General features: G+C 37.6%; 1 protein-coding gene across 1 annotated transcript in view; it reads right to left on the bottom strand.

Annotated features, from left to right (window-relative positions):
- Positions 1–14,079, bottom strand: part of LOC129243556 (facilitated trehalose transporter Tret1-2 homolog) — a 46,570-nt gene extending 32,491 nt beyond the window's left edge. Inside the window, exon 1 of the mRNA XM_054880651.1 lies at positions 13,844–14,079. The gene's annotated coding sequence lies outside the window, so the exon portion shown is untranslated. The remainder of the gene's footprint in view (positions 1–13,843) is intronic.
- Between the last annotated feature and the right edge of the window lie 13,496 nt (positions 14,080–27,575).

Below are 27,575 nucleotides of genomic sequence, written 5' to 3'. Positions count from 1 at the left end.
ATCGCATTGAAGTGATTGAATTACAGAAGTGTGGTAAAAGTGCATCGAATGAATGAATGAGTTATGAATTGCTGAAAAAACTTAATATTTCAAGAATGTTTGTTTACCGCACAATCCCTCGTTTTTCCCAAATGTCTGAGGTGACAGACAGAGAAAGAAGTGGGCGTCGTCGCATGGTTCAAACCAGTGAAGCCATACAAGTCGTACGAGAAAGAATTCACAGAAATCCTCGTAGAAAGCAGAAAAACATGTCCAAGAAAATGAATGTATCGATCGGATCTATGACAAGACTAGTTTATTAAAGATGATCTTCACATGAAACCTTCCGTCGCTAACTGGCCATCTTTTGACAACGCGCTTGAAGAAAATTAGACTCGACTGATGCAAGTAGCCTCTTCGGTGGCACGCGGTCAACGGCCATGAAAATATTCTTTTCACAGATCAGAAAATTGAAGAAATTTGTAATAAGCAAAACCACAAAATCTATGCTAAAACTTCTACAGACACAACTATTGTTGTTCCAAGTGGTCAGCCTGGCCATCAACCAGCTTACGTAATAGTTTGGTGGGGAGTGGCTTGTAAAGGCGTTACATCTCTTCATTTCTGCGAAAAAGGGGTTAAGACGGGACAAACGTGAAACAGGATAATGTCTTAGAAGGCGTATTGAAGAGGCATCTTCAATGAAACGTTGGATCCTCCAGCAAGATTCCGCTCCAGCCCATAAGACAAAACCCCCCAGCAGTCGCTAAAAACTAATATTCCTGGGTTCATAGCCGCCGAAGATTGGCCGTCGGGAAGTCAAGATTTGGAGCCATTGGTCTACAGTTTGTTGTCAGAATTGGAGAATATGGCCTGTCGAAGACCTCACAGAAATGTAATTCGAGAAGCTTGGCCTCTGGAGGCAATCTCTTAAGGGACATGGTAGCATTTTTGGCACTTAAAACCGTATTTCTCTGAACTTCGAACATATCTCTCTATCCGCAAACTACAATTTGAAGATCGGTCTACGGCAATCTGTCCAAATAGGCAGGATTTTATCGAGTTGAAAATCCGCACCGAAGCTCGCACCGCTGTCTTCACTGACGGTTCCAAGATGGAATCGGGAGTCGGAGCAGGGGTTTTCTCTAAATCAGCCTACGAGTATTTATCTATTTCCCTAATACTCGTATTGCTAGTGTTTTTCAAACAGAAGTCTTTGTGATCCTGTAGGCATGCGCGTCCTGGGAACGTGGGGGCGAGGGAGATTTTAACATTTTCTCCGATAGTCAAGCCGCGATCAAAGCTCTGACGACGCCATGGTGCGGAACGAAATTAGTAAACTCCTGTAAGGAGGAAGTCAAATCTCTTGGGTGTGCAGGTAACATTTCTCTAATCTGGGTTCGAGGGCATAGGAACATAGAGGGAAATGAAATTATTACTTGCCAGGAAGGGAACTGAATTGGCCACAGAGACCTCTTACCCGGTCATCGGCATCCCTCTGACAGTTGTTAAAGAGGGCCTGTACAATTTATTTCTCAGGAAAGCGCAGAAAAGATGGAGCTTCATTTGTTCATGTGTTATTTCAGAGAAGGAGTATGTAGAGCATTTTGTCTGTAAATGTCCGGGTTTGGCAGCTGGACGACTAAGGTCACTGGGTGCTCCTTTCTTCGAAAACCTGGGGCAGTGTGCCAAACTAAATTCCATCAATTTTCTCTGTTACATCAACAGCTCTGCCTGGTTGTTGATATCTGCCTGTTGGAGGTCTCATAATGGTATCAAAACGACGCTTCAGTGCTACTTGAGAAGTGCCAGACTGGCACTTCAACCATTTCACCTACCTAGTGCCGTCAATATCCATGGAAACCATGCGTGCTGCCATAGCTAAATGGCTCAATCCTTAGAAGGCTTGTGTAAAAGCAAATGATGATTGTTTCGAATGAAAATTGAATTTTTTTTTTAATATTTACATGTTTGAAAAAAAAACTAACTTCATTAAAAAAAATATAATAATTTCATCACTGCAACCCTTATTATTATTATTAGAAGGCCATTACGCACTGCGACCAGAGCTGATCTATTGTGAAAGGCCTATTTTGTAACCCTAGAGTTTTAGGCTTTTTAAAAATTTTAGCACAATTTTGGGTTTGTTGTTCCAAAGATTGCATGGAGATACTACGATACCACCAAGGTGGTGAAGTCTCTGTCTGCCCAACGCAGGACATTCACAAAGCACATGTTCTAAGACGCAGATCTACTCTGCTTCGTGAGAGTAGCTTGTCAGATATTCCTTTGTTGGGACTTAGAAATAGTTTGCCTTGGCGCTGACCGGTACTGTTTAGCCAGTGTGCAGCAAGGTAATCAGCCATTTCATTTCCCTAATGTCCTTCATGTCCAGGAATCCAGCATAGTGTTAATATGTTGAGGTTTCCTAACGTGTTGAGAAGGTTTAGGCAATCATTTATCAGTTTAGAGGTGATAGTTGTTGATAGAAGGGCTTTTAGAGCCGCTTGGCTATCTGAAAGTATGTAGATGTGAGTACCTCTCATTTTCCTGCTAAGGCATTCTCTCACACATATTTCAATGGCATGTATTTCTGCCTGGAACCCTTACAGGTCATTGGAAGGTAGGGGATCATGCAGCCAGACTCAACCTTCCTTTCAATCCCATCTGCAGAAGCGTCAAGCGGAAGGGGTGAAGGAAGGTCTTTTTCACTACTTATGTGAATGTCCAGGCTAGCCCTAGGGCAAGACTTCGCTCTTTCGGTAAGCAAATTAATGAGATCTTAGACATCGAGATAAATAATTTGCTGCTATATTTGGATCCCACAAAATGGATCTGACATAGAAAAATATAAAAAAAAAACAACAACTACAACAACATAATAATTTCATATCTATAAGGGAACTAACTTGTATCAGAACTTAAGGCAGGACTAAGTAGATAGTGCAATAAATTTAGTGAATAGCCATCGTGGCAGGTTGATAACCCTTATCGATAAGTCTCTAGAGTAGTAATGTGTGAGTCTATTGTAACTCGCACTAAAATTGCTCTTCACACATGCGTTAGGCTATAAAATTTGAAGTGGCCGTTTGAATTGATTAGACAACATCTGGTTAAACGATTTCTGTAAGGTTTCGTAGTGCACCTGGAGGGCTTCTACTAACTCAAGTAAGCCTTAATATATCTATTGTATTTAATATTTTCCCATAGTTCCTAGGCGGAAAATACCTTAATAAGTTAAAATTAGATTTATTCATAGCTAATAATTTGCGACCTGCTTAAAGCGCTTCTGCTTCCACTAGTCGCCTCTGCGTGTTAAATGGCCTAACTACCTTAGTATTGGGTTGTTCGGAAAGTAATTTTGTTGTTTTGTGGTGAAAATTAAAGACAATCTTCGTATAATGAATAAATATTTAATTAAATCATATATTGGTCATTCCAGTCCAACAATTTTGCCATCTTTCTGGTAGTAGCATGATTCCACGTTCATTCAATTTTTGGTATTTGCTGGCAAAAACTGATTCAGGTGATTTTTGACGTGTTCATTTGAGGTAAAAGTTTTAGCGTCCAAAAAATTTTGCAGTGACCGGAACAAATAATAATCCGAAGAGGCCAGGTCTGGATATTATGGTGGGTGTGGCAATACATCCCCTGTGGAGATCTGGCAATGCAGTCGGCTCTGACAGAAACGCGGTTGGTTCTGACAACAAGGCGGGGTAAGTGGGATTGGAAGAGGAAGAACGAATGTAATTGAACGGGATAAGAAATAAATGTTTATTAAAATAAAGAGTGTTCTCTTATTATTCGGCTATTGATAATCTGGTGGTAAGTGCGAGTCGTTACACCATCCAAGCTGTGAAAGCTTTTGGCGAGTCACCAATCTTGTATGAGGTCTCGCATTATCTTGGTGGAACAGTACACCTTTTCTGTTGATTAATTCTGGCCTTTTCTGTTGAAGTGAATCATTCAGTTTGTCCAGCTGCAGACAGTAGATTTCCGAATTAATTGTTGTGTTATCCGGTAAAAGCTAAAAAAAAAATCCCACCAAACAGGCAGCATCAGCTTTTTTTGATGGATATCGGCTTTTGAAATGCTTTGAGCCGGTTCATTTTTTCTGCTCAATGATCTCTTGCATTTGACATTCTTATATACAACCCTTTTTTCGTCCCCAGTAATGATGCGGATGGATGATTTTCAGGATGTTTGAGGAGTGAAGCACAAACGTCAACGCGACAACACAAATTTCACAACGTGAGGACATGGGGAACCCATATATTCAGCTTCGAGGTTAAACCCAGCCCTTTCAGATGGTCATAAACAGTTGCATTCGATAAATTTAACCTCTCTCCGATCTCACGTGTTATTATTCGCCGGTTTGCATCAACCAATGCCTTTATCGCGTCTTTATCAGCTTCGACCGGCCTTCCAGAACGTGGTGCATCTTCGACATCAAAATTGCCGGATTGAAATTTTGCAAACGAGTTCTGGCACTGGCGTGTTTTCAGCACATCTTCTCCATAAGCATCGGTTAATTTCTTTCCAGCTTGAACAGCATTTTTACCTTTTCTATAGTAAAAAAAGGGCACCGACCAAAAACAATTGAACTTATTCACACACAAGCCTTGCTTTATCAGCTGTCAAAACATATAATGACAATGCGACTTAAGTGTGAAGTTAGCTGTGAAAATATACAATTAAATCCTCTGCCGGGAAAAAACGAAATCACTTTCCGAACAACCCAATACTTTTCTTATACGTTTGCAGTTAAAACTCCTATCGGAAATACTTTTAAGTACCATTCGTGCACCTTTTAACAACCTCATTCAGACATAATTATTCAGAACCATCCAACATAACAACTTTAGGCGATATTAACTCGCATATCAGTCGTCGCATTAGAAGCACTCAACTACAACAAGTGTCTATCAACCGGTGCCCTCAAAATTTACCTACTTCAGTAAATCTGTTTTAGAGAGTTTTGTTTTTAATGTCGATAGCGAGACAAATTACTTAATTCAATTTCCTCGAGAGCAACAAAAAGAAGCACAAATGAGAAATCCAAATTTTTATATTACACAGTTCTGCAAAAAATATGTTGATTATGGTGATACAAAACCAAGTTTGTTTTGGATCAGCTCTTATTTAGAAACTAAAGGAATTAACGAGTTTCTTAATAACCTTACTTTATCCGTATACACAAAGTAAAGGCCCTTCCAGGGACTTTCAAGTTTATCATCTTTTTTTTTTTTGTGCTTTAAAAAATCATTTGCAATCTAATTTTTCAATGTTTTTAGCTTAGTAGAAAGTCAAAAAAGTCCCTATAAAGTCAATGAAGTGATGAGCGTCGTTAAAAATAGGTAAGTGCAAAGCGGAATAACTTATTTTAATGAAAATTTTTTGTCTGCTTGATTTCAGTTGATTACAAAAGGCTGTAGATTCCACGACGCAAGCGAGCCACGTTTGAGCAGCTGCAGCGCCGCCACTTTGTTTTTTTTTATTTCAAAAAATTTGTTATATATTATTGCAAAATTCGTTGTCTGGAGGAGTTGGGCAATAACGTTTAAGCCTCCTCCAGCAATAATTTGTCCTCATACCTACATCCCGCGACAAAATTGTAGGCTATCAATATTGGAGGCGACCACCGCAAACGAATGGGTTAGTACGTGCTTAGCATGACGGAGTGCGTAAGTTCGAATCTCCGTTCATGAAACAGCAAAGCAAAGATACAGTTTTTTCTAATAGTAGTCGCCCCTTGGCAGGCAATGGCAAACCGCCGAGTGTATTTCAGTCATGAAAAAGTGCCTCATAAAAAACCATTTACCGTTCGAAGTCCACTTAATAACTGTAGATCTCTCTATTTGTGCAACGACAGACGCACGCTACAAATAGGAGGAAAGGCTCGGCCAAACACGTAACAGAAGTTTACGCGCCAATTTTTAAATTAATATTTTGACCAATTTTGACTATGTTTTTCTTCTTTTTCTTTTAATGCCAACTATTTTTATAAGGATTCCTTAGGAGGCTGGCCTCTGGAGGCAATCTCTCAAGGGACATGGTAGCATTTTTAGGCAGTTAACACCGCATTTCTCTGAACTTCGTACAGATCTCTCTACCCACAAACTGGAGGTTGAGGGTCGTACAAGGGCAATCTTTCCAAGTCGGCAGGATAGGAACGAGGGGAAAATCTGTACCAATGCTGGTGCCTCTGTCTTCACTGATGGCTCTAAAAGGTAATCGAGAGTCGCTGCATTGGTTTTCTCTAAATAAGACAAATTATCTATTTCCTTAAAACTGCCGAATACTGCTAGTGTTTTTCAGGCATCTTTGCGAGGCTCAAGGCATGCAAAATGCTTATGGAACGCGGAAGAGAAGGGAGTTAGTATCTCCCACCATTTTTTTCGAAAGTCAAGCGGCGAAGAGCCTTTAGATGATGCAAGTGGGCAGATCCAAACTGGTCAACTGCTGTATCGAGGAGCTGAAATTGCTTTGGCAGATAACATTTTTCTGGCAGGACATAGGAACATATAGAGAAATGAAATTGTTGATGAACTTGCCAGGAAGAGGTCGGCTGAATTGGTCTCCCCCAGATCATTGACATCCTCCTGACTGTTGTTAAAGTGGAACTGCGAAACTTATTTCTCAGAAAAGCGCAGAACAGATGCAGCTCCAATTCTTCATGTGTTATTTTGAAAACAGGCCTTTGGCCCCAATATAACATATGGAGGACTCAGAAAATTCTTTGGACTCCTAAATTTCCAAACTCGTAGCTGTGGGGGTTTACCATTTAATAGACATTGCAGAAGTTGTGTGGATCTTTTAGAGAAGGAAACTATTGACCACTTTCTCTGTAAATATCCGGGTTTGGCAGCTAGACGATTAAGGTCACTGTGTGCTCCTCTCTTCGACAGCCGCCAGGCAGCGCTCTAACATAAATTCCATCAACCTTCACCATTACATCAACAGCTCTGTTTGGCTGCAGATATCTGCCTGTTGGAGGTCTCAAAATGGCATCAAAATGGCGATTTAACCCCTTGCTGTGCCATTTAGCTCGACGAAACTCGGGTCCAAGTGTTAGACGTCCACGCTTGGTGAACAGATCAGAGTAATATAAACTACTTTGTAACAGCAATTATGAGACTCGTGACTAAGTCTGGTGGCATACAGATAATATAGAAGCTAACATTTAATTACGACCCAGGCAGGTGATATTTACGTTTGGCCCGACGATATATTCACGAGCCTGGCTCGTCATATTCATGTTTGGCCCGATGGTCTATTCACGAACCTGGCTCGTCATATTCATGTTTGTACCAAAATTTCCATTACGAGTCTAACTCGTTAAAGCACGGCAAAGGGTTAATGCTATTTAGGGAGTGTCAGACTGGTACTTGAACATTTCACCTACCCACCTACAGTTTTTGTACAAAAGCCAATAAAAGCATTTCAAAATCAACTTTAAATTTTTATTTTTATTTGTAATTAGAAAAATTCGACAAAATCCAGATCAGAAATCCACGGTTCTGAAAAAGAATTTCTAGAAAGATTTTAGGTATGCAGTTTTATGGCTTAGTAAATTTTAGTAAAGGGTCTTGAGAGAACGTCTGAAATATCCCTTATTTCTCAACGCATTCAAAAGAAATTTGTACGGTTTGCTTTACTTCCCTTACGCTTTGTACCACCAACGCATTCCTATAGTGCATAAACGTACCTAAACCCTATGAGCAAAAAGTATTGCGAATTTCTATTAATAATTTTTAATCTATCTGAATAGTCAGCGAAGTCTGTGAGAATGTAATAATCCATTGACTTATAAACAAATGAGTAATAAAAATTACGTTCAAATTAGTTCCAAAAATTAAGTTCATTGCGATTTATACTTACGGGGTTACATGGGTTTCGTGGGTTCAAAACATCTACTTTTTTTTGCTTATTAATTTCTACAATATCTCAAGAATATTATCCCAAAATTTTCAAGTCGATCCGAATAATAGTTTCGGAGATACAGTCTTTGGAATGTGTGCGCTCCAAGCCATTTTTATTGTTACTCAAAACTTTAAACGCGTTTTTCTCGAAACCGTGTTTTCAAAGTCAGTTGTCAAATGCTCTCGAAAACTACTCAACTGATCTTGATGAAATTTTACACAGGTGTTCGAGATACAATTTACTTGTGCTTGAACGAAGGATTTTGTTTTTTTTTTAATTACAACTATTTAAAAAAAAAAAAAAATGTCAAGCAAATTTGACCGAAATTTTCATTTTTTTTGGAAAAATGTCTGCCAAAATTCCAAGTTTTACTTTTTTTCTTTCCTTCGTTCAAGCACGAGTTTATGGTCTTAACTAAAACACTTATTTTTGTTTTTTCATTTTTGATGATCCTGTCAGGAGTTATGCTGACAACGCGGACGCACCTTTTTTTCGAGAGGTCACCCAAACTGACGTCACAATGGAGGAGTTTTAATTTTTTTTTCTTGAAAATTACAGAAATTATTCTTTAAATATGTATCTATAAGACAGAAAAAAGTTTGAATTAAATAAATAATTGTTTACATAGAAAACAAAATATTGAAAATAACCCCTTAAGGGGGGAGCCTGCTTTAGAAGCTTCAAAAAGTCGATTTTTTTGTTTTGCATAAATGTCTTCCCAAACTATCCAAGAATGTGTTCTCAAAATTTCAGAAGCAAATTCAAAATATTTTCGGAGTTTCAAAAGAAATCGTGAGCAAGCGTCGAGCAGGTATACGAGCGGCCGGATCGCTCGAAGTGCGATTTGTGGGTTTTGTATTTTTGCGAGTTTTCCTAATTGGTGGGAAAGATAGAGGAAAAGTTAAACGTCCTATCGAAACGAGATAACATTGATTGTATTCGGAATTAAATTCTCTTCTAGTTGAACCTAAAAAACCATAAGAAAGTTATGATTAACCCACTTTTTAAACAATCTGAAGTGAATTTGTTTTCCAAAAAAATTAATTTGTTTTTAATTAGCGAAAAATTGTTGAATTTCTCACTTTTTGTTTAATTTTCTTGGTTTAACTAGAAGCTGTACTATTCCAAAATAAAAAAACTTTTTGGGTTTTTAGTTTCAGATGAAAATTGCGACCTGCATCTTCGACAAAATGCTTGTACCAGGCATAATATGGCATATAAATATATAACAATAATACCTGAAAATTTCGTTTCAATCGAATATTTCTGTCCTTTCCAAAAAAATCCACGAAGAAATCGATTTTTTGAAGCCTCTAAAGCAGGCTCCCCACTTAAGGGGTAATCTGAATTCTCAAAAATTGGAATTTTTTTGCATTTTCTTAAAGTATGATATCCAAAAATATTGTGCGAAAATTTTAAGTGATTCCGACAAAAACTTTTCGAGTTATTCAACAATTAACAAAGGGCGCTCGGGCGCTTCGGATCCGATAGCAAAACTTTAAATGAGTTTTTCTCAAAACTATGTTTTTTGAACTGGGGATTCAATAAAATTTATACTGCTTTTGAGAAACTTAAAAAACTCGTACCTGATTGAAGGACTTTTTTTCAAAAATTCCGATTTGTTTTAAACAATTAATTATCGGGTTTCTTCTCAAAAATCTGAAAAGTATTTCCTGCGACTGCAATTTTGTTAATTTAAAAAAAAATCTTCGATCAGGCACAAGATTATCTATTAATAAAATTATTTCTCTTGCCCGATTGCTTTTAGATGAATCTCTAAGAACTAGTGATGATCACCGCAAGGGACTTCTGTAGAAACGGGCTCCACACAAACAGCGATAACTTTAACAATTATTAATTTTTCTTTTTTTGAAATTTTTCTAAAGTCAAGTCGAAATATGATGTAGGCATTAATGCTATGTTTTTATTTTTGTAAAATAAAGCAACTGACTAGCAAAAAAAAAATTATTGAAAATCATCATTTTTTCGGGCCTCTGACTACCCCTAACCCCTTTAGCTTTTCAACCATACAAAAACATGAAATTAATGGTGTGTAAATTTAAAATTAAATCTTTTTGAAAAAATCAGAGAGTTCCGTTTTGGCGATTGCATGCCCTATTGACATATAATCCTTCGGCATTACTATGACGTTTTTTCAATATCACTGATCACTTGATATAAAATACGAATGTACTGCCACTTATGGTTTCCTGGAGAAGGTAATTGCATACTTTGCGTGAACTTGTGAAAGTACCGAACTTTATTTTTTAAAGACATTTGCTACTGCCGAAACTGGTTGCTACGTTGCTAACCGCAAAACTTAGCACATTTTTCTACGAATTTTAATATTTGAAATTTTTGATGATTTTCACTTTTCACATTTCCCAGCATACTCGTGCAGTACTATGCATAAATGTATATACCTACATAGACATCCATAAACATACATATGGACATACATATATAACCACACTTTATCGATGCAGGCAGCAGGCCACAAAGTTCTTGAGTCGCGACACTTGTCTTGTAGCGGGATATTAATATCCTTCAAAGTTTCTCATTTCATTTGAGGCACATTTTTTTTTTAACCGACATGAGCAAAATTTAAGGATTCACGCTTCAGTCGTTCATAAAATAAACCGTCAATTAGATGCGCGTTGTCTTGACTTACGTAAATTTGCTACAAAGCGTCCGCGTACTTCGAGCCGTTTTCGAGCAATGGCAAGACGTCGATGAACCGCCACAGCCCAAGTGTCCGAGTGCATATCGAATTGCCAGCCAATATCGGAAGAAAAATTCAATTCGAACAATTGAACGATGAAGAATGAAACAAATGACAGGGGACAAATAGTGTGAGTTCTTATTAGCCGGTCACACGCGACGCTACCGGCGCTCAGCTGACCGATCAATTGTCGCATTTCAAGTCACTTCACCATTAACTTCCATTATGCGCGCATATCAATATTTATACACTTGTGCGCACAATAATAGCAACATGACATAGCGATAGGTTTTCGCTAATTTATATTAATATTTTTTATTTGTTTATAAATGTATAGATTATGCCCGAGAATGGCAGAAACAAGAGTGTTGCCAGCCCCTTTGCTCTTCGCAATAAATGTAGCGCCTTTTTATACCCAAATTGCTTCTTTTTCAATTTGAAGCTACCAAAAATTGTAAGTTCAAAAAAAACAATTTGTGCCTTTAAAATAAAAAAAGGCCATTCTGAAAAGATTTTAGTGCTATTGAAAATGTGTTGGCTCTTTTAAAATTTGATGTTTTGAAAGCGGAAATCTCTTTTGTTTTGCCACTTTTAAGGTTATGCACGAATATTGGATCTATTTCTCTCCACTCTTCTCAACACTTAAAACATTTTTATTCATTTTAAAAAGTCTTTGCATTTATTGGATACGAATTAAAGCCAAAGAGGTGTAATTATAGTAAAAATAAACAGAAAAATAGCAGATGATGCTGAAGAAAGCATAATCACGTTTTTGATAAAGGAGCAAGGGTTGTTACATAACCTCAAATATAGCAAAAAAGTGTTTTTCGACCCTTTTTTAAAGTGATTTTCTTAACAAAAGTCTTAAATACAAGGAAGAATTTTCAAAAAACCTGCTTTCCATAACAAATTTATTTTAAAAAACGCACACAGTAAAGAGAATTTGTCACGCATACAAAGTTCTTTAAATAATTCAATAAAAATTAGGCATTTCCTTTTCTTTCAATGGGCATTTTAATGTTTTTTGTATCCAAAACTAGGCAACACTGGAGTTGGGAGCGAGAGGTTTGACCAGTTCTGATTTGATTGCTCGAAGAGAAGAAGAAGAGCACACTTGGAAAAAATGTAAATAAAACGAACACATGTCACACACAAATAAAGCAGGCCACAGACGCATACAAATCGAAACAATCAGTTGAAATTCATTTCGCCGCACACACTTCGCCGCACTCTAAACACACGTAAAAAATAACAAAAGTAAAGCTAAATAGGACTGAGTGAATTATTAAACTAATTTAAAAATAATTAATATTTTGCACTATTATAAACATCACATTTTCATTAGACGAGGCTAGAAGAATGTTAGGAAGAAAGAACTGAAATTCCAAGGTTAGAGAACAAAAATATGTTTATTGCTTTTACGAAAATGGTAATCCGGTCATATTTGATCACCAACTGGACTAGTGTCACATCACGAAAATCAGCTGAAATTCGCTGAGAGTAAAGTAACGGTACCACGACAGGCACTGCCTCATTATTTCCCCCATGCAACTTAATGCTTCAAAGTTTACGCAAAATTAAAAAAAAATTAGAAAAAATTCATTAAAATCGCGAACTTTTTAAGCAGAGCGTTTGAAAAATTTCGAATTTGCCTATGCAATTTTATAGCTGAAAGTTCAAAGAGGCTCGAAATTTGCATTGATTTCTGACAATTTTTTTTGTTTACGATATTATGGATATCTTTCTAACGAATGCTCGAAATTTTTTTTAACAAAGAGAAAATGGGTAAGACCGCTAACCAAAAATAAAAGCGTCACGTAACTTGAGGTTTCAAGCTTTGGACATAGTTAAGAAAAAAAGTATCAAATTTTCAAACTTTTTAAGAGAATTCTGAGAAAAACTTCGAGTATGAAATTTTTTATGAATTTTCTTTTATTAATTGTTTTTTAAAGGGAAAGACAGCTTGCAGACAAATCCGCCAGCGAAAATTAAATGAGTCCCAACAGAAGCCTTAACAAGACTTAAAGTTTCAAGTTTGGACAAAATTTTAAATAATTTCGAAACTTTTCATTAAAATTACTTTTCAATTAGAAATTTTAGAAAATTTTCTGGTATGCAGTCCTTTGATGTTAAGTATAACAAAGAGTAAGCCTGAAGTGGATAAAATTTTTTTTACTTTCCGCTTTGTGTATTTTCTGCGTATAAAAAAAGTTTCGAGCATTCATTATATGGAAAAAAAATCAAAAGAAAACAAAACAAACAAAAAATTGCAAAAATTAACTTAAATTTTGTACTACTTTAAACTTACTCTATGATGCCAATGTCAAATGGTTTACAAAACTACGTACCCAGAGTTTTGCTGAAAATTCTGATGGAAAGGTCGTAATTTTGATATAAATTTATGAAATTTCTTTAATTTTTGTACGAACGTTGGAACTTTGAATTGCATGGTATAATCTACGATGAAGAAAATAATGAGGTGGTACCGTTATTTTTCTATAGTCGTACCGTTACTTTGCTCTCAGCGAATTTTAGATGATTTTCGTGACGTCACACTAGTCTAGTTGATGATCAATGTGACCGGGTTACCATTTTTGTGACTTGATTTAGCATTTTTTTTTGTTCGCTAACGGCTCTCAGCGAATTTCAGCTGATTTTCGTTGCGTCACATTAGCCCAGTTGGTGATCAATGTGACCAGATTACCATTTTCGAAATTTGATTTAACATTTTTTTGTTCTCTAACCGCGGAATTTTAGTTCCTTCTTCCTGACATTTTATAATATAAAATAAAATAAAAGTTTGCATAAAATTAAACATACATTTTTTAAAAATTAGTTCAATAATTCACTCAGTTCATATCTGTAATTATAAGGTTTTGTTGAAGAACCAATTTTATTATTTTTATAAAAAAATAATAAAAAAAAATTAATAATAAGAAAGAAAAAATAATAATAAAAAAAATTAAAATAAAATTATATGAAAATAAGTAAATAGTCAAAAATGTGTAGCATGTCGCGCTGCTATCATAGCGAACACAGCTGTGTGTCTACAAATACACAAGAGAGTACACATACACACACACTTATGCGCGAGGCTATGCATCGGGAAGACGAGCCATTCGCTTTGTTAGTGTACTTGATTGTTCATCTAATACATAAATTGCAACTTGGTAATTTGTGCAATTTTATGGCTAACAGCTTGAACAATCTTTTACTCACTTAATGCGGGCAATAAGCAACACGACGGCTCACTACACTGCGCTGCGCTGCATTCTCAATTGCTGGAAAATTGCGTCAATCTCATGCTCCCTTTTTGTTGAGCAACACAATTAGTGAATATGTCGAAATGTGTAATATGAAAAATAGCAAATTAATGATTTTGCCAAGCAGTCAGTGCAGTTCGTGTACGGAACATATGCAACTTCCACTGATATGCACACACAAATTTTACAAACAGTTATTGCTTACATTAGCAGCAAATAGCAAATAGCAAATAGCAAACGGCAAACAGCAAACACGGCAAATATAATTTGTCACGGATATTGCAAAACAGGAACGCCAAACACCACTGACACAACAAGTTCCCGCTTAACGTCTCCACATGCGCTTCGCCGCTCTATTCGCCTGCTTGCTGTCGTTTATTCGCTCGCCAAGTGAACTTGACATTGGCAGCAACAAATGTACGTACGTACGAAGTCTCCCTCTGGCTGGTGTTTACCGAAAAACAATGGGCTTATTTGCAGCTTATTGTAGTAAAAAATAACTAGGGAGGATATTTTGTTTTTGTTTTTCAAATTCTCTGCTGCAAATTCAAATGGTGGCAAATCATCATTAAAGATTTAAATTTCAAAAATTAAAAATTTGTTGAAAATTACTACCGAATTCCTGAGTTGTCACCATCGTTTCACCACGCTGACTGCGCGTACTGTAGTCTATAAATGCGATTTCGCATATTCACTATTGAATATTTCTGCACGCATAACGCATTGAAAATCCATTTACAAGGTCCAATAGATTATCTATGTATTCTCAAGTAGGTCCTTAGAGCAATTAGAACTTAACGGCGAATTTGGCTCAAAACTTACTTAACCAAATTGCTAACAATGTTGGAAATGCTTTTTCTCATGTTTCTCAAGACGTGAATTACATGGTAAGGTTGTTCAATAAGCTTTGCGATTCGATAAGAGAAGGCGTTTCTACTAGCCAAATTTTGATTTATTTTTTTTTACGCGATACACTCTTCCTGTAAACATATGTGAAGTTTCATTTCAATCTATCAATTCATTATTTGTGTACAAGCCATTTAATATCGACGACATTCGATAGCAATTTCTACAATCGAAAAAATCAAGTCTCGTTGAGTGATTGAATTTTTAATTTTGGGAGGCTTAAAAGCAAAGGAAATTTATTTACGAATGTTAAAAGGGTATAAGCATTTTTCGCCATCAATCAGTACAGTATAAAGATGGGTTGCGGAATTTAAACGTGGCTGTGCAAGCCTTGAGGACGATCCAGTTCAACGACGTCCAAAAATCCAAAAACTGCAACAACACCAAAAATCATAGAAAAAATACAGGACATTGTATCGGAAAATCGTCGAGTAACTGAAAGAGATTTTGTAGTAGCCATAGGCTCATTGGACAACGTAAGCAATATTTTGAATGAAGTATTGGGTTTCAGTAAGCTGAGTGAACAATGGGTGCCGTATTCGCTAACATTGGAACAGAAACATCTTCGAATACGACTTTCTCAGCAACATTTTGAGCATTTTCGAAAGAATATAGTGGATTTTGTTCATCGATTCATCATCATGGAGGAGGAGGATATCATCACTGCCTTCGGTCCATCGCCAGGATATGGTGTGAACCTGGTTTATCGGCTCCGAAACGAGTTTGTGTCCAGAAATCGGCCAAGAAGGTGTGAGCATCAATTTTTTGGGATGCGAAAGGAATTTCCTATGTGGATTACTTGCGAAATGGAAAACAATAAATTCTGAATTACTGAAATACTGTAACCTTTTTACCAGCTGAACGAAAAAGTACGTATTTTTCATCAAAACAATGCACCGTTTTAATCCGAATTTTTAGAATATTTCTGGGTATGCAGCCTAGACCAAAAAATTAATTTTAGACAACAAAGAGAAAAAAAATGATCTCCAATTAACGCACTTTTCTCCCAGTAGTTTTGTACACCAACAAATCGCATGAGTAAATTGAACATCCCGCGCGTCATTGTAGAGAAGCCAATTCATACGCAAATAGGGAACAGTGGGATGTGCATTACACAGTAATGATATCATTCGTCCATTATTTTTAATGCGGCGAGAAAGCTGCTGAGGTACCGGTCAAAGATGTAATTGTAATTACAAATTTTTTATTATTACTTTTTATTTATATTACTTTCTACTCAAATATGAACGAGACGTTATCAATAAAACTGTCCGCCGATGACATATGGCAAAAATAAATTTTTTGTTTTTTGGTAGGACTGTTATAAGCTTACATGGCAAATTTCAGCGTGATATGTCACATAGTTTGTTTTCTGTGCTACTGTAAACAAGTCAACCTCGAGTGTGTTCTTCGAATTCTCTTTTATGACTTCAATTGTCTCAAAATGTTTTCCACGGAGCGGCAACTTGAGCTTGGGAAACAGGAAAAAGTCACATGGAGCCATATCAGGCGAATACGGTGCTTGCGGAACGATATTAACATTATTTTTGTTCAAATAATCGCGAACAACACGTGATGTGTGAGCTTGACTTGTTTACAGTAGCACAGAAAACAAACTATGTGACATATCACGCTGAAATTTGCCATGTAAGCTTACAACAATCCTACCAAAACACAAAAACTTTATTTTTGCCATATGTCATCCGCGGACCGTTTTATTGATAACGTCTCGTTCATATTTGAGTAGAAGGTATCTTACTTCATTTTATGTTCACTTTAATTTAACTGAATTAGATTTAATTTTATCTCACTTTTTTATATGAATTTAATTTACTTTAATTTAACTGAATTAGATTTAATTTTAATTTAATTTTATCTTATTTTTTTATTTTAACTTAATTTATTTTAATTTAACTGAATTATATTTAATTTAATATTATTTTACTATTTCTTAATTTATGTTAATTTAATTAACTTTAATTTATTTGAATTAAAATTTATTTTACTTTAATTTACGTTATTTTAACTTAACTGAATTAGATTTAATTTAATTTTATTTTCTTTTCTTTTCTTTTTATTTACTCATTTTTTTAATTTTATTTCAAAATCAGCTTATTAATTTGTTTTCTATTGTTCGATTAAAAAAGACGCTCTAACAAAAATCTATTTCAAAAACTTTGCATAGTCGTTGCCTAATTCCATTTCTGGCTAACAAAAACTCCAAATCACCCACTGTGCATCGAGTCGTGTCGTTTTCGTGCAAACACGATTGCGCTGTAATTTTATTTTTAAACACAACACAAAACCACCTTCACCTCCAATTTCACCCTACCATAACTGCATCCCCGCCGGTGGCAGGCGTCAGGTAGACTTTTGCTTTCTTGCCGTTTGGTTTTTAGGTGTTTTTTTTTTATTTGGTTTCCTTTGTTTTCTTAAGTTTGCTGCCACTGTAGCTTGGTCTAAACTACATCCATACATTTTGTATGATTGCTTTTTCTGTCGTTGGCTGAAGGGGGTGCTATTTTTCCGTTTTTGTTAGGTATTAATTAGTTAAACTGTGCAACCAAATTGCGCTCGTGCTTTTGCACTTTATGGCTCGTGGTTTCTGCTATCTGAACTAAGGTTAAAATAGCAATTTTTCTGGTACGAGAAATTAGCCTTTTTATTCACGAATTTCTTGATTCGTAAAATACTTATTTTTGAATCACGAAAGAGATTTTTTGTTGATTAAAGGGTTCCATTAAAACCGCATGTTGACAATTTAAAAAAAGGAAAAAATTTCAAATGATATTTTGGTATATTGGCAGCTCAACCTCATGGTCTTGGTGTCTATTAATATCGCCGCGGCTTCAGATAACGACATTTTCGAATCGTCTTCCATTAAGGGGTTATATACCTTGTGTTGGACTAAAAAATCGAAAGAAATTTTATGGCATATTCTAAAAGTACATAATCTTAAAAATATAAATTTAAAAAATCATAAAGATTGGAGCACTAGAACGAAAGCTTCAGACCGGGGAAGCGCGCGACCCTTCTTGGAAATGAAGTGCACGCAAAACTTTAGACGCGATTATCTCGATGTCGTGTTTTTGGAAAATTTCTGTCGCGGTGATCATTATTTATCAAAAACTATTTGACCGAATTGCATAAACTTTTTTTTAATTATTCCGAGTTACAACCTCGTGAATCTGAACAGTTCACTTTTTATAAATATTTGCATAGTTTGCTGGAATTAATTTTTGTTTTTTTTTCAACCCCTCAAAAATCGTTTTTTTTTTTTGGTGCAAAGTGGTTTTCATATCGAGAAAAATTTTTTTTGGGTAAATAAACCGTTAAGATTCACTAAAAAACATTTTTCTACAATAATCATTTAATTTTTTTGATTTCAGTTGAGCTGCTCATGCGTTACCGTGATCACCGCAAGCCTCTTCTAAAAACGGCGTTTCGGGGCACGGCCGATATCAGCAATAAATAATATTTTTTAAAATAAAAACACCAAAATGTATTCTTCGAGAGTTACCCTTCAGTATGATATATGCCTCATTTGAATAAAAGTTCTGAAACATATTTAAAAAAAATTATGACAATCGTGAATTTTTTCGGGCTCACAAGGAGCTGACACTATTTTGGTAGGAGATTTTCTGTGTGCGTTTCCGTATATCCGTAAAATTCTCCACAACTGAATTAAACCTCAATAGTTTTGATGAAAAACAAAAATGGCTACGGCTAAATTTAGGAAATTTTAAATTACATTTAATGCGCTTCGCTTTATTCGCCTTTCAATTAACTACCTTTGAATTCATGTTGGATGAATGCCCGTTTCGTGTTCTTCCCAAGAACAAAACCAGTTCTATGCAAATAAAAGTGTATAAATATTCCTGTAGAAGCCGAGTCAGTAAAAGTTTGTCACAAAGTGTTTCTAATTATTGCGTTTATGAGTTTCTAGCCAAAACGTGGCCACAAGACAAGTCACGATAAGCTTTGTGGTGGTCATTTCCTTCTTAGACAAACAAACAAAACGGAAAATGATTTTCCTGACTGACAGTTATAAGTGAAACTGTTACGCCTTCTAGTGCCTGGCATCTTACATATGAACGTACAAAAATATCTTCTTCCATACATTAGAGTAACTTCCAGATACAGTGAACCAAAAAGAAATTGGAACACTAATATTCAAAAATTCAAATTTACATATACTCGTATAAATCAAGAAATTATTCACAGATTTTCAAGAAATCAATTGTGTTTAATATATTTCATTTTTAAGTCTACTATGTATGTTTAGCGGTCCAATCTGCTTCCAAGATCAAAGCAGCAGGCAAACTAAAAGAAATCAGCACGGTCATGCATCAGTTCTACTCTCTGTGGAACACTTACAAGATTCATAGAAAACAGACTATCTGGACTCCAAGATAGATCTGAAAAAAAGACTATAAAATGCGAATAGCCGACAGGAAGGATTAGCAGACCAGAGCGCATCATATGTAACAGAATGCAAGAGTTTCTAGAGAAACCAATAGGGCTTTCCCCAAACCAATATGGCTTTAGAAAAGGCCGTTCAACCGTGGACGCAATACAAGTTGTAATGAATATTGCTCGTTTAGCCATTAGCGGCAGGAAATGGAAAGGTGCAAAAAATCATATCAAACTATGTACTTTGAAAACAGGCTCTTGCTTTATGGTACGGATAACGAAATAAGCACATATAAAGTAACTGGCGGTGTTTCACAAGGCTCGATGCTTGGTCCAATATTTTGGAATGCTATGTATGACGGTATCTTCAAGCTTAACCTTCCTGAAGATGCTATGCTCATTGGGTATGCGGACGACATTGCGTTGGTGGTAGTGGGAAAGCATCTGGACGTGCTGCAAGCGTTATGCAACGATTATATTGTAAGAATTAGAAGATGGCTTAAAAATGTGAAGTTAGAACTTGCAGCTCAAAAAACTGAAGTCATATTACTGACAACACGATGGGAACGCGAAGAGTTAGTGATTATGGTAGCTGACCATGACATAAGCTCGCAGCCATACATATATCAAATATCCATGAGCACTCATTGACTCGTAAATGACTTTTAAGCATCATCTGCAGTCAGTCAGTGAAAAAGCCGTAAGAATAAATAACGCGTTATCTAGACTAATACGTAATATTAGCAGCCCTCGCGCAAGTATACGGATACTCCTGTTAACAGTAACGAGCTCAGTGATTCTGTACGCAGCACCAATCTGGGCAAACACGAAGCCATCGTACCTCCAACTCATACGAGCCACATACGGACTTTGCGCCCTGCGAGTAGCCAGTGCCTATCGCACTGTCTCAGATGACGCAATCCATGTGACTGCGGGAATGGTGCCTATCGACCTTCTCGCGGTTGAGATGTATAGGTTACATAACACCATTGGGCAGAAACCGTCGGGCGTGGTTAAAAGAAAAGAAAGGCTGCGAACAATTGAAGAATGGCAGATACGGTGGGAGCAATCCGAGAAGGATAGGTGGACCTTTGAATTGATTCCAAACACTGCGAGGTGGATTGAGCAAAAACACGGAAAAATTGATTTTTGTATCACATAATTGCCTACTGGACAGGGTTGCTTTTAAGCATACCTACACAGGATCCATCTTGAGAACGACCCGTACTGCCCGCAGTGCTCCGAAGAACAAGAAACGGCGAAACATATCTTGCTCCAATGCTCGCGTTTCATTAATGAGCGAAATATGCTTGAGAGAGCGTTTGGTTCAAACATAAGTGAGAGAAATCTTCTCCCATATATAGTATGTATGTGCGAAAACGAAAAAACTGGAAAACTACGTGTGTAGTGCCCGCAAATATCATGAAGAATCTTCAATATGCGGAATATGCACGTAGGTCCCTAAAAAGAGCTTCTTAACACAATGTACAGAACAGAATGCCAATAACAGACGATTGATTAATAATATACTCACAACGGCCTCCTGACGTACTACTTAACAATGAAGTTCCAGGAGGACATACCATAGGACATGAGGGGGGGTTTAGTTGGGTTAAAGACCCACACCACGGCTTCGACCATAGGTCCTCTTTCACAAAAAAAAAAAAAACAAAAAATGACTAGAGTCATATCAGATGGCTACCACATTTACACTGACGGCTGAAAGATGGACAATGGCACAAGATCGATAGTGTACTTGGAACAATTATCCTTAAATTGCTTCTTAAGACTCCCAGATCGATGTAGCATCTTCTAAGCTGAGATCTACGTTATAGACAAAGCAGCAAAACCAATCTGACGAGTGGACTTACCTCCGGCAAACCTTATAGCAGCGATCAAGACACTGCCCTCAGCACCCATCAACTCAAGATGCAGGAGGTCGCTCTCGCTTATTCAACAACACGACAACACAGTGAAATGAAAGAGCGGATGAGTGTGCAAGGAAAGGCTCTGAACTGGACCTTTAACGAGTGGTAGAGGGCATAAGCATTCCTCTAGAAGGTGGGATCTAACTACTAACTGCGGTGTCTCCAAGGCGCTCTGGCCAAAACTGAATTCTAAAATGACAAAACGTCTGCTTTTGGTTTCAACAAATCAACTACCAGCGTCCTCAGAGGTGTTATAATGGGTAATTTCACTATTGGCAGCCTAGCCAGAATGGGTGTGCCTCACAATGACTTTTGCAGGAGCAGTGGAGAAGAAGAAGAAATTGAGTTGATACAAAATCTCTTCTGTGAATGCCCTGCACTTCAAAGCAGCCGTGACAAATATCTTGGCGATCCTTTCTCTGAAGGCCTGGGAAATTTGCAAAAAGTCTCACTGGAGGAACCAGTTACCTTCTTAAAAAGATCTAAGTGGTTTATGCAACTTAGTCAGGGGATGGAAATCGAATGCAGTTGTCACAATGGGCTTTGAAACCATCAAGTGCCTTGTCTTAGACAAGCAACCTGGCTAACCTAATTTAACATTATTGAACCTTTTTTGCTTTTTTATTAATAAAAATACTGGACTTTCAAGTAAAATACATTACTTATTTATTACTCGAAAAGTTTCTGTTCGGCGTTAAAGACTAATCTTCGGTCGTTCTCCAATGTTAACTAATCTTTTCCATAAGAGTACGGTATTAAAATGGTTTAAGTTATTAAATGACGCGCTCTTCAATTTTTGTATGTCTGTTTGCCGCAATTAGCAACGAAATGCACTGAGAAGACTTTTCTTGTCAACTAAAGTGTTTCTAATGGACTGCATTCTGGGGTTATAGCCGTGATATATTGCAAAAAATTAAGCCAGTGGATGGCCCTGGCTTTGAAATGCATGGAATTCATAGATAGGTTAGGTTAAAACGATTACCACTGAATGAGGACACTTGGACGAAGATAAACGGATTGGTCCTTTGTGATACCATTATGAAGAAGGTGAGGTGACAGAGAAAACCGGTGAGATAAAAATAGAGGTTGTGGAGAGGGGAGAGGTGGTGCTGACATGGTTAGAAGGATGGGTTTAGAGTGTGTGGATTATGAACGATGACTGTGCCTCGTTTGCGTCAACCGCCTTGTGCTGCCGATAAAATTCATCATATTTTTAATGTCAACGCCAGCTATATCAGCAGACGTAGCAAAGAAGTAAGAGCTAAGACGCCTGGATCTTAACCCCGCCAGAGCAGGGAAGCTAAGGAGAAGGTGCTGAGATGATTCCACCTCATCCTCCATGCATCCAACGCGCAAAAAGGACTCGAGGTAATTCCAAGGCGCACAGCATGCATTCTTCGCGCATAGTGTCCTGTGAGAAAACCCACGAGATTCGAGAGCTGATATTTTATCAACCTCAGTAGCTCGCCCGAGCGCCCCCACAGTACACGTGGTCGAAAGGATTTCGCGACCTTACAAGTTTGTGTACTTGCCCAACGCTCACTGAGTTGGTATGAAGCCCATCGTTTCAGTATCAGACCGCAGCTAGTCACGGGGATCCCAATTCTCTCCATTCTCGGAGAAATCACTTCACATGTCCCTTGTCTGGCCAACTCATCCGCCTCACTGTTTCCCGCAATGTCGCTGTGACCAGGAACCCAGATGAGGCTTATGTCAGAGAATTCGGAAGCAGTCTAAAGTGAGGTCAGACATTCCTTGACCAGTTTCGAATGCACCGTCACTGACCGGAGGGTCCTTATTGCGGCTTGGCTGTCGGAGCAAATATTTACTTTCTTGGCTGTGAGCAGTGGCGATTGTTTCCTTCCTCACTCTTTCCTCAATATTGTGCTTCCATGAAAGCTTACTGTCAAGGATAATACATAGGTACTTCACCTTGTCAGAAAACAAATGATGGTTTGTTTGTAAGTTCCGTAATTGTAGATCAACTGTGAGTGCCGGTAAAAACGTAATTTCAGAGTAATTAGGGTAATAAATTGCAATAAAATTATTTATATTTGTAATATTTAATATCGACATGCAACTCTTAACACAAGAGACTAATTAACCTCATATCCATAAACAAGTAAAGTTATTGGCGTACTTGACAAGTTGATAGCTACATTCGCTAAGTAAAGGCCAGGTAAAAGGGCTTAGCGTGGCGCAGTCATACTTGTAGACACACATTTACTAGGTTGTTCAATAAGTTTTGCGGTTCGATAAGAAAGGATATGGCTACTAGCCTATATTTTTTTTTTTTTGTTTGGATATGTCGGTACACTCTTCAACGTGTGGGAAGTTTCATTTCAATCTGTGAAATTCATTCTTTGTTTAAAAGCCATTTATTAGCGACCACTTCCGACAGTATTTTCTACAATAGAAGAAAGCAAGTATTTTGCAGTGATTGAATTTTTATTTTGGAAGGTTTCAAAGCAAAGGAAATTTATGAACGAATGTTGAAAGTTATAAGGATTTTTCGCCATCAATTACTACAGTAGAAAGATGGGTTGCTGAATTTAAACATAGTCGGAATACAGGAAATCGTATTGGAAAATCGTCGAGTGACTAAAAGAGTTTTAGTAGAAGCCCTAAGCATCTCATGGGGTAAAGTAAGCAATATTTTGACTGAAATATTCGGTTTCAGTATGCTGAAAGCACAATGGGTGCCGCATTCGCTAACATTAGAACAAGAACACCTTCGAATACGACTTTCTCAGCAACATTTTGAGCGTTTTCGAAAGGATAAAGTGGATTTTGTGCATCAATTCTTTTTAGACCAGCTGTCGGAAAAAATTTATAGCAAAAAATGGAATCTCATTGGTAGAAGTTTTTTGATGTATAGTCTTCAATACTGAATATTAGGTGTGCAACTAGATGCCGCCAGCAGTGTGTGCTAGTCGATTCTAACATAATCTAAACGTCATAAACCAAACATAACCATAAACCAAGCTTAGACATATGTTAAACAAACTGCTTCCACACATTAATGATTTTGTTTTGGTATCAAATACTTTTGGTTTTGTGAAAATGTCTGATTTTGTGCCGAACAATCGTCATTTGCGGGAAGTGTTGATTTTTCTCTTTCATTCGAAAAAACGGCGGCTGAAGCGCATCGAGAGCTACAAAAAGTTTATGGAGATGCTGCTTTAAGTGAAACAACGTGCCGAGATTGGTTCCGTCACTTCAAAGACGGTGACTTTAATGTTGACGACCGTTCGCGTGAAGGAAGGTCAAAAAAGGCATTGCCCAATGAGGATTCGTGTCAAACGCAAGAAGAGCTTGCTTCAGTATTAGAAGCTACCCGCTAATCCATTTTCCAACGATTGCATGCTTTAGAAATGATTCAGAAACAGGGAACTTGGGTTCCTTATGAGTTAAAACCAAGGGATGTTGAGTGTCGTTTTTTCGCCTGTAAACAACTGCTCCAGCGGCAAAAAAGGAAGGGTTTTCTTCATCGCATCGGGACGGGTGATGAAAAATAGATTCGTTACAGCAATCCAAAGAAAAGAAAGTCATGGGGATTGCCCGGTCATGCTTCTACGTCGTCGCCTCGGCCGAATATTCACGTTTCGAAGGTTATGCTATGTATTTGGTGGGACGAAGTTGGTGTTATTTATTATGAACTGTTAAAACAAAGCGAAACCATCACTGGCAAGTGGAACCGACTTCAATTGATGCGATTGAGCCGAGCACCGCGCGAGAAGCGGGCGCAATACGCGGAGAGGCATGTGAAAGAGATTCTACAGCATGACAACGCTCGGCTTCACGTTGCCAAACCCGTTAAAACTTACCTGGAAACACTGAAATGGGAAATCCTACCCCACCTGCCCTATTCTCCAGATATTGCGCCGTCCGATTATCACCTGCTCCGATCGATGACACATGGTCTAGCTGACCAGCAGTTCCATTCATATGAATACATCATAAAATGGCTTGATCCGTGGATAGCCTCAAAAGATGAACAGTTTTACCGCGACGGTATATGAGATCTACCAGAAAGATGGGAAAAAGTAGTAGCCAGCGTTGAGCAATCCTTTCAATGATTCACTTGTAACCATTTTTTCCGAATAAAGTTGTATTTTCATCAAAAAAAAACAGGGAGAACTTAGTGGTGAACCTAATAATAAAATACATTTCAAACGATTAAATTGTGTTTTTCTTATCGAACCGCAAAACTTTTTGAACTACCTAGTATGAATCTAATTTATTAATATGGTATATTTGCCTTTGAGCTAATTTCAATAAGCAAAGAAATGTATAATTTGTGCAATGAATTACCTAATTTTACTCAGTGGTGCAAATTTTTACAAATCCACATTTCATGCATTTCATTATACTAATTAAGTGATACATATTTTTGTAACAAAAAAATTACTAAAATGATAAAAAAACACCACTGGTCTCTAAACGGTAGCAGCTCATTATTTGGTCCATGCGAGATCGCCGAAACATTAAAAAATGCGAAGTTTGTTCACAAAATAAGGTGAATTTTCAAATTTCTCGGGCTAAGTACATTTGACTTTCGATTATTATTTGTTTTTTATGTTAGTACACTCGTCTCGAAGCAATGTTCACGGTTTCAGCAATACTGCATGTTTAGTTTGTTTGTGAGAGACACAAATAAGACACGTGTCTTGCGTGTTCGGCGATTTTCTGCTATCGAAAAAAGTGGATCAAAGAAGTCTCATCAAATTTTGGAATTAAATGGAATTAAGTGGTCAAAAATACTTGAAATATTGGCAGTGTGAGTCTGAGTAAAAAAAAATGTTTACAAGTGGTCAAATGCGTACACAGAAGGTCGAGAAGATGTGAATGACGACGTTCGCTCTGGACCCCCCAGCATATCAACAACCAATGAAAATGTTGAGAAAGTGAAGAAAATTGTTATGGAGAATCGTCGTATTACAAGGATGCCGATATATCGGCATATCGGTTGGCTCATACCGTGCAATCTTTTTGGAAATTTTGAGCATGAAAAGTATGGTAGCGAAGTTCGTTCCAAAATTGCTGGATTTTGACTAAACCCAACGTTGCATGAGCATCGCTCAGGAATCGATGAATGATCCCGTTTCGCTTAAAAGGGTCATAACTGGTGACGAATCGTGAGTACATGGTTAGGATATCGAAACCAAAGCCCAATGGTCCCAATGGAAGAATCCAGGAGAGCCGATTCTAAACAAAGTACACCAAATCAAATGTCAAAGTTTTGCTCACTGTTTTCTTCGATTGCCATGGCGTAGTGCATCGGGAGCTCTCACCACAAGGTCATACGGTAATGGTAACGTTTGTACGGGTTAGGCTAAGGCATTTATGCACTGCGACCAGATCTATCTATTGTGCGCCCCTAATTGCTTAATTATTTAGAATACCGAGGAATCGCACCAACTCCTTAGTAGGTAGCAATTGTCTAGGGTTAGAGCAGATTTTTCTCTATTGGCATTGAAGTTCAAGTGAAGTGGGTAGCAACTGGTGAAACTCGTCCAAAGCGCACGAAAGCGCAATAATCAGCTGGAAATGTTATGACCTCGGTATTTTGGGATTTGTGTGGTGTAATATTCATCGACTATCTGGAGAAGGTTATACCATCGACAGTGAATATTATATTTCCTTATTGGAGAGCTTGAAGGCCAAAATCGTAAAGAAACGTCCGCATCAAAACAATGCACCGTGTCACAAGTCAATCAAAACAATGACAAAACTGCATGAATCGAGCTTGGCATTGCTCCCACATCTACCGTGTTCACCAGATTTGGCTACAAGCGACTACTGAAACTGAAACTGCGGCCTATTTTGAAGCAAAAGATAAATCGCTCGATAAAAGTGGTATTGAAATGTTAGAGCGGCGCTGGAATGATTGCATTGTTTTTGATGGAAAGTACGTTGATGATTGAGCAAAACAAAAAAAAAACGTTTTTTTTTGGTTAGGCCCGGGATTTTTCAGTCCATTTGTATTTTTTTTTTGTCGGTACAGCACTCAGACACAATTAAATTCATTGTACTGCCCCGATTCCCTTTTAAATCTACTCAACCCCCGAAGAAATCTGAGTGGATCTTGCGGTGCCAAGGAGCCAATGTGGTCGCTTCTTAGCGCATTAGTGCCAAAGACCTCAAGCCTGATTCGAACGAAGGCGAGGCAGACGCACAGAAAGTGGTCCGCCGTCTCATCCTCCTCTCCACATAATGGGCAGAGTGCACTGTCTGAGATGCCTACCTTTTCCATGTGCTTTGCCCATAGAAAGTGACCCGTCATCAGTCCAACCAGCCTCCTACAGTCTCCTCTGCTTAGTGGCAAGAGGAACTGCGACAGTCGGTTGGACGGACAGGTAACATCAGTTTTTTTCATCTGCAGCCTCTCTCAACTTGCCAGAGTAATCCGTTAGCTAACCGCGGCTTTTGATCTCTGCA

The sequence above is a fragment of the Anastrepha obliqua genome, chromosome 4 (genome assembly GCF_027943255.1).
Source record: "Anastrepha obliqua isolate idAnaObli1 chromosome 4, idAnaObli1_1.0, whole genome shotgun sequence".
Lineage (NCBI taxonomy): Eukaryota > Metazoa > Arthropoda > Insecta > Diptera > Tephritidae > Anastrepha > Anastrepha obliqua.
Note: the sequence above shows the minus strand (reverse complement) of the source record. Positions and strands in the feature narration are given on the sequence as shown.